Source organism: Atheta coriaria, unplaced genomic scaffold, assembly GCF_025399875.1.
Source record: "Atheta coriaria isolate IRGN ID8LTWV9N9 unplaced genomic scaffold, Caltech_Dcor_3.1 hic_scaffold_7_pilon, whole genome shotgun sequence".
NCBI lineage: Eukaryota > Metazoa > Arthropoda > Insecta > Coleoptera > Staphylinidae > Dalotia > Dalotia coriaria.
The window spans coordinates 7,728,968-7,743,363 of record NW_027045449.1 but is presented as its reverse complement, the minus strand read 5'-3'; the positions used below and the strand labels follow the sequence as shown (position 1 = coordinate 7,743,363).

General features: G+C 37.9%; 1 protein-coding gene across 2 annotated transcripts in view; it reads right to left on the bottom strand.

Moving 5' to 3' along the window:
- The window catches only part of LOC135795344 (leucine-rich repeat and immunoglobulin-like domain-containing nogo receptor-interacting protein 2), a 114,151-nt gene that overhangs the window by 17,167 nt on the left and 82,588 nt on the right, over positions 1-14,396 (bottom strand). The gene's annotated exons all lie outside the window — the stretch shown is intronic.

Genomic DNA, 14,396 nt, shown 5'->3' with positions numbered 1-14,396 from the left:
CGTGTACATAAAAAACATCTTCTCAAATCGCTATCTATTTCAGAAAAATTATAAAAATCCGTTGTGTAGTTTAAGAGATTTAAGGCTTCAGACAGCTTGAGCAACTTCATTTTATACTATGTAAAGAAGAAAACGAAGAAAATGACATTTAAAGCACCCTTGTGTGCTGAAACGTTTCGCTGCAAGAGTGGTAAATCTGTCTGAAACGAATAGTCTGATAATGCAAAATCCAAATATTTCATAAATTTATCTTGCAATGCGTTTAATCATTAGTAACGATTTTGATATTCATTCCGTCATGCTTCTTGCATGAAATACCGAGGTCGGCAGGCAACAAACCTACAGGTATAAGCTTCGATACGGAGGCTGTGCATGGAGATGAAGAAGAGAGGTGCACTTCGCATGCATGGTGCGCGTCCGTGTCTGCACGTAATAATAAAGTAAATTTAATGAAGGTAACTTTGTCTTCGGTTTAAAGCGCACCTCGACGCGACGACGACCCGTGCCGAGGCAAATGTGCTGATGATGTGACCCAATTTCAAACTTAAGGCATTACATATAAGAAGAGGCGGCCAGCGCCAGCATACGCGACAGGAGGTTCGAGGAAGGAAATGCTCGAAGCACAAATAATTAAAAATGCTTGTTTGCTATCTTCAGGAAGAACACTAAAATTTCACTCCTTACTTATCATGAATGCATTAACAATCCAGTGATTTTAAATGCATTATTGCTCCCTATAAACATTATACAGTGAATTATCTCACTTTTAATATATTATAATATTACACCGATAACTAGCAATCAATATTTTAAATCTTTTTACCCATACTTCTGCCCAACTTTGTTAAGGAATGCAAACTTGCTAAGTACACACCAATGCGGGTTGACGCTGAATGTGTCGTTTGTTCATGCTTTACTCTATCATTGTTCAAACGTCACTATCTAATAGAAAAAACAGAGAAAGACTCAAATACAGAATATGAAATATGGTTGACGAGCTACGAGCTTAAATGTATGCGTATCTGAAATTACAGTAATACAATGCACACGGTGCGCATACTAATGTTTATAATGTAAGATGGGTGCTCAAAGTGCTCATGTCTCTTAGGCAATCGATTTTTACCGCCGAGAAATATGCTGTGCGCATTTTACTAAAGGCCGCATATTTCTTTCAGGTGCACACAAATGTACTCAAATCTTAATTGAATATTATTATCCATTGTCGCGGATACGCCAAATTTGACAATTGCATTATCGAAGAGCGGTGAGACAAATAGGGTCAGATAGGGATTAACAAAAAGAATAAAACCCCACAGAGTCGTATTATTGTATTTTGTGGATTATTAAGTAGGTATCAATCGTCCACGTTGCGGGGTTTCATAAACACAACCGGAGTTTCCGTAAAACGTAAATAACGGAAAGCGGCAAAACGTGCGTATTACCTGTGTGTAATTTTTATGCTAATTTTTCAAAGCGAGAAGGGAAGCGATTTATTAATATAATTGCGCAATTTTTATTCCTGTTCCATAAAGGAGAAACTTGATCATAAATAATGTACCGACATATAAGTAAACATTAAGACTTTTCCATATGCCTATAACGCTAAAAACTAACAACATACAGCTTCATTTTTATCAAATGTTTGTTAAACTGCAATCCTGTACGAATAATTCATGTTAATGAAATAATTTCACTCTGCTAGTTATAAATCCAACATGGCTGTGGTTAGAGTGAAACAGTACAAATCTCATTTGGACCTTGTTTCGCACTCTTTCTAAAATTGAATCGATTGCTTTTCATTTTATTGCGCTTGGCGCGCCGCCAACTTCTTTCCTTGCTGCACGAAAAAGACAACTTTTTAAATATTGCCCGGGGCATAATGTAAAGGGCACGCGTACGCGCATTTATATCGAATTCATTGCCGACCATTTACAGTCGCCCGTCAATGGCTACATTTATTTCATGGTTTGCACATTCGTCGCGATTGAAATAAGATGAAAACACGCGCATACTGTGCGTGTGCAGCACGTACGTTTCCATTATGCCGGAGATGAAGAAAAATCGAAGAAAGTAAAAGACGCAAGCGCGTTCTTCTGGGCATGAATATATACTTTAGTTGCTGCCGCACAGCTTGTGCGCAACCGATAAAGAAGAATTAGTTCCATTGCAAAACTAACGCAGAATAAAACTTTTAAAATGTTGTCATGGATATTAGTTACTCATTGATGGTTGCTATTCTCAGTGTATATTTATTTGTCGGCCCTGATCACACCTCAAAGATTTCGTCCACATATATATCTAATGCCCGAATTAGGCCCTCCTTAAGGGCAATTTAAAACCATTTCGGTTGTCGTACGATTCGATATGGCCTGACGAATTTCTATTCCTCTATCCGTGTTTTATTCGTTTCATGCAGTGGAAGAAGCAAAAAGTTTGGCTCCAAAGTTGAAAACATTTTGTCGCAGTGAAACGGTTCGGGCCCGTTGAGTGAGCCCGGTGTGGTAGAAAAAAGAGGAAAATTCGACAGAGAAGTGAATTTTGCGGTTCATTGGAAACCCGATACCTTTTGCGAGCTTGGACCGGCGGACGCAAACCACACAGTTCCGCACGGTCTTTACTTGCTTGATTTGGTTGAAGGGATGTAAAGGTATGTGTATAATGTGGGGCGTGTGTGGGGTAGCGACGAAGAAGAAAAAATCACGACAAAAAAATCGCCAAAAAGGGCATGTATGTGAAAAAGGCACATGTTTATGTGCAGTTTTGCTATTCAATGTTCGAATATTTATAAAGAGTGTTGTCAAAAACACTATAAATACATAAAAATCCCATTGTAAATATTAAATACTGCATTGAATTAAATTTTGAAAACGACATACCTAATGGGGCAAATGACATCTCCGCACATCTTTAATTAATGACGCCAGACGAGGAAAACATTTATAAAAATGGAGCCTAAAAGTAGTGCACTAAAGAAAATAAGGTACAAAAAATGAAAAAGCGTGCATTTTTGCGTGTTTACCATCTCGTCGGCTGCGAATAAAGTAAGAGTTTCCGCCCGTTTTTGTCCTTTCCCACCCTTTAGGCACAATCCTAGAGAAATAGGTCCGTGTTATTCGAAATGTCCTAGTTTATAAACGAAAATGCCACCCGAACGCGATTTTTTATTCTGATTCTGAACAAGTACTGTATGTGTAGGACCGCTGTGGTATTTCTGTGCCCGCAACTTTTAGCATTCGGGCGGGCAAGGTCGGTCGCTTTACACATACGATTTGAGCCAGTAAAGTTGCAAAGTGGCGAAAATGGCAAAGGCTGCAGTTCGCTGCACTTCAAACGCGCGCAGAAAAACCGAAAATTGCACACGGACGAGGAAAATTTGCACTTTCGACACACTCAAGCGAGGATTATTTCAATCGATAGTTAATTTCATAATTACCGGAAGTCCAGCGATGCAAAACTTTCATCGCGTATTTTTACATAGCGAAACACGTGTTTTTCTGTTGGTTTTATTGCATGAATCACACGAATTCGGAATAAGCACGTATCAGTGACTAAGTTCAAACATACAAACATAGAATTAGCGTGCAATTCAAATTCGAATGAGTCAGAATAATCGGAGTATAAAGAGGAGTGTGAGGTTTGTTTTTTAAAATTTTGTAATCAATAGTAGATAGGCAATAAAGTCAAAACACAATAAATATTTTATATTTCCGAATTGAAACCAAATATTAGCTTTTAATAAAATCACTGCTTGCCACCGCTCGACCCGCATTTCCAATGCATCAACTCAGAAGAGCCAACAACATTGTTGCTTGTTGTTAGTTGCCCACCTTTTGTTACCACCGCTCACTATATCAATAAGCGCCAAATTGGCACATTGTAGCCGGGAATTGCAAACAACATCAGCATACACAACCCGAGTATTGAGTTTAATAATTAAGCATTGCCAATGCCTTTGTTGTGAAAATTGTCAAGCCATTATGTAAAAAAATGGTTTGGTTTGGAGCTATAACCAAAAAATAAAAATTAACATTATGATTGCTAGCCCAGTTTATGTGAATGGAAGTCGAGTTTGATGGATGAAAATGAAGGAATGTGTTATGATTTCGACGTATAGTATCGTTTTATAGCCCGGATTAAAATGTCTGCCCTCCTGTTAAGTCCAGCTTCAAGAGGGTTAAAGTTCAGGAAGCCGCAAACGTCTAGCTGTTATACCCACAACGTCAGGTAAACCCTCACTACGTTTGCCAATGCAACCCTTCGACTGAACAACTTTATCGATAGGTATGTACTCTGCGTATTTTCTGTCCCAGGTAGCGCCAGGTAAAAGGGTTGAAAACAAAGCCATTAATCTGATTGCCTCTTTGACTTTATAATCGTTATCGTGGACTGTTGACTTTCATTAGAATGAAGTTAACACTACACAAGTTACCACTACATAAATAAAAAAAAAGTGGCCGGAAATTGACATTTTTATATTTAGCATACACAAAATGTCAAACCGCTGTGGAGAGAATTGCCACATCACTCTCGAGATATTGAAGTAGGTAATACGACCCCGTCTGCTAGCTTAAAATATTTTTTTTCAGTCAAATATCACACTTTTTTGTTGATGCGACTACGTATTCTGAAAACTGATATTTTTACAAGTGCCAATCAGATTGAAGGTATCAAATGTCGTCGACGCTTTTTTCAGTTTATTCAATTACAAATATGTAGGCAGAAAAATACTGACGTTCAACCAATTCCCCCTCAATTAAACATTCACTGCTCTAGCCATACTTAATTTTCCGTATAACATACTAACATAGCACTTTCATACTAATTTGCAGTGTGCACAGTTGTGATTGCTCTTCTTGCTTCCGGCGCGCGTCTGTTTATGATTTTTCGCCCGCATCGTACGCTGCAGTTCACATTTCTTGGAGTTAATTACAAATTATCCGCGCGAAGAAAAAGGAAACAGACATCGAGTGCGCCATGCGCACCCGCCAGCATGGCGCGCACAAGGCGGAGTGTGAAGATGCGTAAAATGTCAGTGGGTTTCATAAAGACCTCGCGTTTCGCGCGGGAAACGAAAGAGGAAGCACAGCGCTTTCGATGACGGAAATTCAAACAAACAATTCGCTCGAATGCGCGGATGCTCGGCAACGTTTAATTTCAAATGTTTAAGTTTATGCTTTGTTTTTAGCTCGTGTTTAAACACGAGCAGACTTCATTAAGAACTTTATAAATACACACATGCACTGACATAAAGAGCACAACAAGAAAATCTAGGAATGTTTCGAAGTAGAGTGGCCTCGGTTTGAAGATATAGTTTCTTAGCTTCAGTTAATATTAAAATTGATAAAAACTATTTGAGATACAAATAAAATACCTCGGCACCTATATTCTCAATTTCATTATTGTATCTGCAAAATATGCTATGCGAAAAAGTTCTAAATCTTAGTTAAAGTGCGTAAAATAAAATTGTAGCATTATACCTAAGTAACCAAAATTTTATCCAATGGCGTGCACCCGATATTCTTGGGAAAGTTTCAAAATTGAGTCTTCAAAAAGTTGATTTGAAGATGCGTCCACATGGGGTGAAATTATGACAGAACCGACAATACCTTTTGCGATTCGTTCGAAGAATGAACCCACGAGGCGAGAGGCACCTGGATCTGTCTACACAAAACACTTTGAGGTGGTTTTCAACAAAAGCAACATCGGGTATACTTGGTTTACTTCTTCATGACCTAGCGGAAGCCTGCATTTAGTCGAAGTTGAAGCAGAATGCCGAACCCAAAATTGATATACTGAAACGAACGGATGTAAGTAAATATTCACGGATCCATGCAATTCAATAATTTCTGTGTATTCCAGCAAAAATTACAGATTTTTACTAGTTAAGGAAAAAAAAAACAATTGGCTGATATGTGAGTACCGGAAGGTTAGTGAATAAAATATTTTTCTTCCAAAAATGTGCTAGCTGCCTTGATACACGTGCATTCTATTAGGATGTGAAACTGTTAAAAATATTATGAATGACACTTGGTTGTCGCAGCAATAAATAAGCGAAGCACGTATTACAGTGTGAAATAATTTACAACTTTGACGTATAGCTTTGTACGGAGGTGTGAAATCCAAGAAAATATCCTAGCCACCTGTAATATAAATAAGTCATAAACAGTATTGTCGTTTCTGGCACGTTGGGAGGCAGGCGAACAGGAGAAGTTATCGACGCGTAGCAGTGAATTAGTACCTGCCGGACCTGGTGCACCGCTGCATGTGCTCGCCATAAAACTATAAATATATAATGTCTTGCTGCAAGCGGTGGTGTAAAGTCGGATGTTGTCCAATCTGGGCTTGTTATTTTCGGTTGTATCCGAGTAGTATTGATTGTTGTCGAACGTTTACGACAGCATTAAAAATACACAACGCTTGCAAGCACGGATTGCGGCTGTGAAAATTTGCATAGATTTCAAAGGGCTTGTTCGGTTTCATACGCCACAGAATCCGAAAGGCTTATAAAGCCATCTTGAAGTTACTCCGAGTACATTCCGATTTAAGTGTTGAAAGCTGTGAAACATTCGTAAGCAATCAAAACAGTCTTAATAATCTATATAATACAATTATATCAGAATCGCTAGGAAGTTTTTAAGCGTATTGTTTATTAACAAACACCTTAAAAATGTCAAGGTAGATATGTGTGTACTAGGTACTAGTCATTGGTACGTGCGAAGATGTTGTTTAGTTTCGCGCTTTTGTTATAGTCGTGAATGAAATTCCTCGATATCATTAAGCTAGTACGTGCCTAAAAATAAGTTAAACGGCCGTAAAATTCCGGCAATAACCGAACGCAAGAACACCCGCACGCGCAGTAACAATAGAGAACAATAATGCAATAACAGCGCGCTTGTTCGCACGTATTCATATTAAAAAGCTGAAAGCTAAACGTTTCAATGGAAACACACAATTAACAGCGATCGAACATCTCGCAACGAATACGTGGAAAGCTGTCGGTGTCGGTGTCGAAGGGCGTAGAAGGCGAAACAACCGATACATCTGGTTTGACACGTACCGATCGTAATGCGTTTCCACAATTGCACATGAATTCCACATGTTTGCATATAGGAATTCATTTAAACAAAATTTTACATAGTTTTTGCTTCATTTTTATAGACTTCGTCTTCTACTCAAAATAGAGTGAAAGTAAGGGTTTTTACTTTATTATCTTGGCAGTAAATATCAATGTCACTGTGAATAATACAACGTTTGAAATTATTTATTCGAAAGTGTTAATCTGGCCTGGGAAATGTTGATCTCTTTTGTTATGTGTGTTATCAGGGGATGTGTGTAAACATAAAATTTGTTGTCGACGCACTGAAATCGATTGGCATTCGCTGCGATTGATTAAGCATGTTTTATGGCACGCGTGTGCGTGTAATATCTATAGTAGGACCATTGCGTCAGTAAAAAGATTCGTTACAGCTTGTTAATGCAACACCAATGCGTGTATTGATGTAATCTAAAGCCGTGTGGAAAAGGAAAGTTTTGTTGTAGGGGTAGTTGCGTCGCTAAATCGCGAGTGTCGCCTCGAATAATATACCCCATTAATGGGACACGTGTCGTTTTAATGATAATATTAGGGGGCGCGGCAGCTACGACTGCGGCTGCCATCTTGTAACCACTGTGTGTGGGTGTATTTATGAAATAAAAGGACGGAATTAAAACAGCAAGCCGAAGAAACATTAAATTATACATGAAGACACGAATTGCTGAAACGACGAAATGCATTAGCACATTCGGGTATGTCTGAGGCGCTTCTGGGGTAGGTAAGTAATTACGCAAATGTGCGTAATATCATGTGCGGAAGCATAGCGCTGCTAGAAGATTTTCGTCCGTTCGGCAGTGAAGAAATTTTAATGTTTATTACACGAAAGGGACGAGCGGGGGATAAAAATATGAAGCATTAAACATTTCCACCGTCTTCCACGCGTGTTATTACTTTGCATTAACACATCTTGTTATTTAACATTGTAAAGCAGAAACATTGAAAATTAGTGCTGTAATTACATTACTGTTACATTACAAAACATTTTTATTGTGATTTAGAAGATATGTTGTAAATTTTCATACAATAGCTACATCTTAGAACTTTTACAATTAACTATTATTGTCTATAGGCTCGTATCATTTTTTAAATAAATCCAATGGTTCAATAGTTACCTATACATTCAAATGCAATTAATAAATATTTTATTACATGCAAAATAAAATCCAGTATTTTAATTTGATTTGAAGTCCGACTGTACGAGTAGGTACAACATTTTCCAACTGTCACGAGATTTCATAACAAAATTATATTATTCGAAAATATTAAAACATAGTTCTACGGTGTTGGGTTAAAACCAATTTTAGTGCAAACAATAAAATCCGGTCAAAATATAAGCACTCATTGAATTAAATTAATCGACAGCGTTGTTTTGTAAAACAGAAAAATCTGTATTCATTTATTGTTTTTGAGTATTGACATTTTTCTAGTTTGTATTTCATACCGGATTTTGCCTAGATGTAATGAACAATTATGTATCTTGCTTTTTTAAGTGTTTTCTATCTTGTTTATGTAATGTTAAATTTTTCTTTTCCAACCACAAATTTTACATTGTACAATGGCGTGAGAAAATACCAACAAACGAAGACATTGTGTCTAGAGTTATTATGCAAATTTGCAAAGAATTTAATAACGACTGCAAGTACCACAATCCTGTGTTGTTCCGTCTTTCGGCCAAATCGGGTACCTATCGTCAGCTACAGCGAAAAAGCGAGAAGGATATCTACCATTCGCAATCCAAAGGAAATTCCTGTTTCGCGCGGAATGTAAGTGCACCCAAGACCCAAGACCTAACGATATAGCATTTTAGATCAATGTCGAGAAATCCAGCAATGCCACAGAACACTGCTGCAATAGTGAAAATAACACATTCAGTCGTGCCCAATCGCGCAATTAGAGAAAATTTGCTAGGATTCCACAGTGAAACAGATTGGTGTGGTTTCACGGAATGACACGTTGCGATTTTTCTCGGCCAAAGTAAACAGCAATTTAAACAAATTTATTTCATTGTGCAATGCGTCGTCAATTGCTGTTGCTTCATATCTTTTTTTTGCCATAAACGCGCAGACACAGCGTAGGAAAAGCAAGGTTAAGAAAGCGTTTGATTGAAATCTTGGAATCTTGGTATAAATGTTGAAGTTTTTATTGCGGCGGCTGCGAGACGACGCTACCTGACTGACTCGAAGACGTAGTAGACAAAAGCCGACCACAGCATAAAAATGGAAAGCGACACAAAAGAATGAACACGCACATTTCTTTAAGGCCCTACCGAGGAGTCATCATCAGTCAACGGAACACAATGAAGCGTTAGATAAATATTTATAGATACGGTTGAAACATTTCCTAGCGGATAGGTATATAGTATAAGAAATACGCGGACTGCAAACACCCCATGATAACCGCATAAATAAAGCATCATTGGACTCGCCATCATAAAAAATAAATAATGGACAAAAATTCAAAGGTATTTTTGTGTTCGAATAATTACGTTCCTCGCCTATTTACTAACAATAGAATCCAAGTCGAGGAAAATTATGAAGTGATGAGGGATGAAATGGTGAATTTTATTCTATATTTTTTTAAAACAACAATTTGGTCGATAACAATTTGGTTTGTTTTAGAAGAATCCCCACATTTTTCATCATAATTAAACAGAAGGTTCTTAGAACCATTCATGTCTTCGCAATTTGTCTTCGTGTCCATGGCGTTTGTTCGCTGGCTTGTCACTCGAGTTTTCGATGAATTCGATGTCACAACTGAGTAATTCAGAACCGGAAAAAACCGCTGCCCAAAGCAACGCCGAGCAACGCCAGAGGGATATCATTTTCAGCCCCACGTTGGACTGGGATGATGACGACGTCGGACGCTGGCCCTCAGACACCGACCATTGTTTCGCGTCGGAAAACGGAAAAAAGAAGGAGTCCTTAATTTCGTTTCTTTCGACGCTTTTCGCTGGATGTTGTCAGTTTGTTGTACGTTAAGGTTCCGCGTCTAGGCAGGCGTGTAATGTCACGACTGATGCCAGTGACATCGAGACGACAGCAGGACCAGTGAGCGCAAGAAACAAACATGTCACTCGCAAGCGAAAGAAATTGCATGAAATAAACTGATTTGATTTCGTCGCTAGAAAGAAAATCCAAACACTGTAATTAATCACGCAATGACGTAATACTTATATAATTTACCGATAAGACACGAGAAGGGGGAAACTGTTTCGTAATTTTCTTAGTTATTCGAACTATGTGCTGCATATTTTGCTTCCACTTGGATCTACTTTTCAAGTTCGTATGAGCACCAAGCCCTCGAAACGCAACGAAAAACGTCTGGGGCATGCACGGTACGTTCGTGCGTCCTGACGCAAATAAATTATACTCGATTTTTTACCCTCCCTGAAACACCCGAAACATCCAAAAACTTTCCGGCCGCATAGACGACGGTGGGCTCGTGCTGCATTATGTGTCGCGGACGTAAATTAATCAGACGCTAACGTTGAGTCGACCTGGGAAGCATATCAGCACGAAATGAAATAGCACCGGGTGTTATGAGAACAAAATAAAACGAACCGAATTATCAAAAATGAAAAAACTTGACAGGAAAATAATTTAAAAAACAGTCCCGTAGAAATTAAAATTAATTCCTTTTATATATTCAATGACATAATTAAAAATTATATTTTATTTTGCAGAATAATAAAGTTAAACCGCTTGTATGTTAGGGCGCGTTTTGAGTAGAACTATTTATCGAATTGCAATTAATTAAACAAGACGTGTCTCGACGCATGGCGTCTTTCCGTAATGCGATACACACAACTTTTACCGAGGCCGGTTGACACGCACATTTGTACTTAAAACTTTTTCGTTCCCTTCTCGTTCGATAAGAAACCAAGATACTTTGCAAACCCTGCCTGCGTAATGTTCACCTAAACGCGATCGTAAACTTCTAAATTTGTCGACTAAACTTCTCAGATATTTATGCAGGAGGTAATTTTCGGTGGCAAACAAATTTCTGATTGTTGACTACTTCTTATAGTACGACCCATAGAAAACTTGTTAAATGTACAAAAGGACCGCTTATCTATAAACATAAGAAATTTGCTACATTGCTTAAAAAAATTACATAATAAAGCATATTATACTACAATTAGATATTCACATTTTAAAGGAATATTAATGACAGTAATTATTTATAGGTATTAATAAATATTTAAACTTTGGTTTGATTTTAATTCTAATAACAGCCTTTTCAATTTAATTTCTTTTGTTCTGACAAATGCTTCCAGCACAAATTAGGTAAATTTGACCGTGATTCATTTCGCTTCGTTCATTGTGTAAAGAATATCACATTTAAGTGCGGTTTGGCGCAGAAATACACTCCGCATGAGATGAAGGAATTCGTGGTACACTGCATTGCCAAGGGCCGAAAAAACGCACACCTGCCTACCTGCAAGCCCACAAACACCAACCTTTATTACGCGCGCACCAATGGAACTAACTCAAACCCTCCGATTCGGCGTCGCCGGACCGCATTGTTATTAATAAAACCCGGCTTTTGTGAGCCCGCAGGGAACGATGGAGGAAACGACCGAACGTCCGACCACCAAAAGAAACCGACATTAATATACTATTGAAATGGCATGAAGAAGAAATAAGGAAGCAGGAGAGCAAGCAATACGAAATAAACGCATACGGCCATCACAACAACGCGCCGCGCCGCCTGTATTCAGACTTCAATCTTCAGATATATGCTCATATACCAATTCTGCAGTTGGTATAAAAAGCAAATTACACACCAATGGGGGCCATCGGAGGAGCGCAAGAGTCCATTCAAAAAAGTACAACAATTGGAAAGACTTCTATTCAGCGCCAATTTCTAATGCTATTCTAAGCGAGATTTCAACCTACGAGGTCCGGCATTCAGAAATTACGATAATTCAATAGCTTTTGATATTGTCCATCGAATGACGCAAGATGCTAAAAGAAACACAAATCGTGTCTCAATCAATACAAAACCTATATAAGAAACTGTTGCAGAAAATCAAAATATAAATGCGTACTATATTTAAATCATTAAAGAAATATCTTTTGCGGTTATTATTAAAAAGCGAATATGAACTCAATAGTCATTTCAATTTGCCTATTTCCCACTGCGTCGATCACCCACGTTGCAAATTTTCAAGGACTTCGTATACGGTGTTCAACGCTCCACGATATATCAATAACAAGAAATGTTTTTATTTGTTCGGCATGCAAGTCGGCGAAGCAAAAAGCTAAAAGGGTTAGCTACCTCAAGCAACACAAGCAGTCCAAGTAAACGTATGCGAGCAGGTGCTTCTCTACAGAGAAACCGGTACCCAACCCAAAAGTATTATCTTCTTCACAACTCCAACTCAGAACACTTCAGCAAAAAGTGGGTGTACAAAAAAACTTCATGGACTTCAAAATGTCATATTTAAGGGTGTTTTTGGTCGTGCACCTGCTCATTTGGTATATTTGGACATTTTGAGTAAATAATTTTTGGAGTTCATATTAAACAATAGCTATGTTTTTAAAATTGTGACTTATTTAATTATTAAATATGATTGCAACTATTAGTGTCTCTTTTTGATTTCTTTCAAGCAGGTAACGTATAGCTAATTGCACGGCTGAAAATTTGTTTTGCTACGTTAAATGTTTCGTGTTCGTTATCTTCGTGAGCCTATCTGACATTGTCACCTGTCCCTATTGAAAGCGCTTCAGGCGTTTTACCCCTGCGTGCAACTTGTGGGCTCACCTTTGCGGCTTTATTTCTGTGGTTCTTTATTTTAGCTAATAATTTTAAGCTGTTTAGCCTTTCACAGCAGTTCACAAACGTATGGTTTTCTGTTTTTGTTATTTTATTTTTCCGTCAACACACCCATAGTATGTTAGGCTCAATCGTCCATAAAGATTTCTAAAAACGATTAGACACGAGGTCGACTACAGGATGAATGTACAAACAGCACTACAACAGGCTCTGAGCAAATTAGCGATGCAAAATGTGTAGCGCATTAATTTCAAAGCACGCAGGGTAAAAATTCCACGGCAGGCGGAAAAAATGAGCGCTTCGGGGCCGCATCAGAGATAGGCAAAAAATATTTGAAAACATTTAAAGTTGTTTAAGAATTATTAACGCATGAGCACGGAATATTAATTTAGCGGCGTAAACACGAAAACAAACAAATTCCTATCCATTGTCTGCTAACCAACCAGTACTATAAAACAAATATTCCACTTTGATAAGTGCAGTAATGTTAAATCAATAAACCCAATAAATTATAAAAGAAATTGCTCGCGACGGAGCAATAAAACCTTGTGCTACAATAGACAGCATGTGGTTATTCGTATTATCAACCCAATCGTGTAATTGAATATCTATATGTGGTGTTAAAGTCAGCTAAAGTCATGTAAACCCGAAAACATCTGATAAATCGATAGAATTCTTGTTTAACTCGCATTAAGCGCATTAAAACAGTCTTATCGCGCGTAATACGGGCTCATGTAGAAAGAGACTAGATTTAAGTCGGTTAAAAGCATAACTGGTACAATTTATTTGTGTGCATGAGCTATACTCTTCCATGCAGGCAGATAATTTCACTGATTCGTAAAACCTATGTAGCATTTACTTTTAGATGTTGTAATCAGAAACCAACTAATCCGCGATAAACAACATTCACGACTTTGACTCTGTGACATTACGATCTTCAATGCTTCGAATAAATATATTTTTTCTATTTCCACCTTTATAGAGTCAGTTTTTTCACGGTTTTGAGGCAAAAAAGTGGTACTTTAAACACGGACGGCCAAAACCATGACTAAAGTACTTTAGTCACGGGGAGGAGCCTGCGCCTGTGCATTTGCCAAACAAGTCAAAGCACGTGGGATTCTGCTCGTGTCGGCGCGGCGCCACATGACTTGGCGCATGGCACGGCATTTATAACCTCACATTTCCCAGTAATGTAGTAAACGAATTTCGAAGATTACAAAAGATCAAATACAAAAAACTAAACGTGGAAATGGAGTGAAAGTAGAAAAAATAGCGTAAGCATCACTTTGCTAAATGTTCATATACGTCGTTTAGCCAATTTGATACTTAAGTTAAGAGTAGGTATACGAGTATGGTGTTAAAATCCAGCCGTTTTACTGATGCCAAAATCGATTTAATCATATTTGTTTAGATGACAAAATCGCCATGGATGATTCTGAGTTTTTTATGGCATTGAATTGCAAATATTTCTGTTTAGTTTAAATATAAATAATGTTCCTATATACTATATATTTCTAAGCTTAGC